The sequence below is a fragment of the Sprattus sprattus genome (genome assembly GCF_963457725.1).
Source record: "Sprattus sprattus genome assembly, chromosome: 20".
Classification (NCBI taxonomy): domain Eukaryota; kingdom Metazoa; phylum Chordata; class Actinopteri; order Clupeiformes; family Clupeidae; genus Sprattus; species Sprattus sprattus.
In genome coordinates this window covers 23983566-23985865 of record NC_137918.1, presented here as the reverse complement: position 1 = coordinate 23985865, position 2300 = coordinate 23983566, and positions in this window count along the sequence as shown.

Below are 2300 nucleotides of genomic sequence, written 5' to 3'. Positions count from 1 at the left end.
GCCTGGCAAATGACATCCTTTGCAAATAAAAATAGGTATATCTAAATTACTGTATGGAATGTTCATCTAGGAATAGATGTTGTGATTGTGATGGAGGGTCATCATCCATAGCTGTGTCCATAGCAGACAGTCTCAGGCTATCTGACCAGTCTGAGCTGTGCCTTGGGACTGTGTTGAGAGCTGAGGTGATGTGTCTTTTGGTGTGAGTGTGAGTGAGACCGGGTACAATTCTAAAACGTTTTCGTACTTTTGTGTTGTTGCATAAAATCGACATTAGCGACACCTTCCATTTTAACATACATACATCTTTTGTCCCTATGTTTACTTCACTGTTTTAAGCACATGTGCTTGTCTCATTATCTTGCAATGCGTACCTTGGGGACAGTCAGGGGCGCAGATAGCACTGGGGACCCAAAAAAAAAAAATCCCATCTGCACCGCTGGGGACAGTGGTAACAGTGGCCAAGTACATGTAATATGCCCGTTTGAAATGGCAAAGTAAAATATACGGCAACCGCCATGCTTTACTCAAACAAAAATAGTTGTGGATAAAGATTTTGCTGTAAGATGTAGTATTTACAGGTTGCAAAATGGCAATGAGAGAGTCGCTTACAAACCAAGTGGCTAGCCTATTTCACTTGCTAGCCGTTGCAGGTTGTAACCGATTGTAATGCGTGTAACAATTGTCCCTAGACGACCTCTCTGTTTTAGATAAGATAAGATAATAAAAATGTATAACACATTGTATGCAACCAATAATTCTAATAGCATCTAGTTCGAAAATAATAGATCACAACCACCTGCTAATTGTGTTCCTGTGAAAACATCAATTGTGCAGTCAAAATCTTGCACAAATCTTAGAAATTACAAATTTGCCTGACTAAACGACTTCTGTCTATTGTCGTCTAATGTTGTAGCGTAGCATGCCGGTGCCATCACACCTTATCTTTGTGTTTCATCGCATTACGCTAGACACGATGTGAGAAATTAGGCAAGTTACCGTACAACTGTCCTCGTGTTACAACTGTGCCCCAGTGGTCTCCCGGACAGCGGCAGGTGTAATCGTGACACTTTGCTGGCACTCCCTCTCAGCTGATAACCAAATGTTAGTCTTGAGACAAATGTAGTAGCCTACTCATCAGATGATATTCGTGACATCATCCTTCTTCTTATAGAGAATATGGTATGGCTCAGTACTACCTACGAGAGGGTCTTTTTATTACATGCATGTGAGGAATCATGGAGTGTTAACATATTTTTGGATAGGTTCCATAATTGGAATTAGGTCATGCTAGTATTTTTTTTAATGCATTTATTGTTTTTGGCGAGTTGTATCTATTTAGGTGTGTTTGCTGTTATATCATTATAACATGTAAAAACACACATTTGCAGCCTATACATATTCATAGTATTTGTGTTGCTGATAATTGATGAGTGAAACTCCTCAATAATTTGGATGAAAAATTATTACTTTTTTATGCAAGGAATGTTGCATCATGAACAGGTGCTCCCAAAAAAAGGCCAAAGAATGTTAAAGGTGTTTACTACCATTTTAGGGAGAGTTTTGTGTCAGAAACCAGTTGCGTTTATGCAGTAGGATATAGCCTAGACTAGAGCATACGCTGCTAGAAGGTTGAGAGCCTGTGTTTATTGTTTCCATGTAAATGATTCATGATTTCATTACGTTCATGATTTAGATGACATCCCATACAACATAGCCTACAAGAAAATAAATCGCACCTCATCAGAAATAAGGCGGGTAGTCCTCCTTTGACACTTCAAATGGACTAATCCAACTAGTCTACACTTAATTATCAAAGCAAACGTCTAAATATCTAAGTAGACTTCTCCAGCCAATTAACCAAGCCTCAAAATTACCGCATCGATCAATGAACGAGGCCAGTGATGCTCGTTGGCCCGAATCTCGTACCCGAAGGCTTAAGCTGCAACACCAGTTTCGGCATCTCTCGGCTCTTTCCGTCTTCATCAGTATTCCTCGCGTGTCCGTTGTGTTGAAAGGATTCCGAGGATCGGAGCCGCAAAGGAGGCGAGAGCTAGAAACCCGCATCAGTGCGCGATTCTTCCCCCGCATCGCCCGCTCCCTGGATCCTGCCATTCGTCTTTAAGGGCTCAAAGGTGTCTTCACCCTAGCGAGGAACTTGTTTTTTTCCCCTCTCTGTATGTGGAGAAGTCGGGTCCATGGGACGAGGGCTATTTTATAACCAGTGAAACGCTGGATGGTGGATGTCGTAGCGCCTTTTGGAAATGCAAAAGACGATGAATCTTCCGTGCTGGCTATTG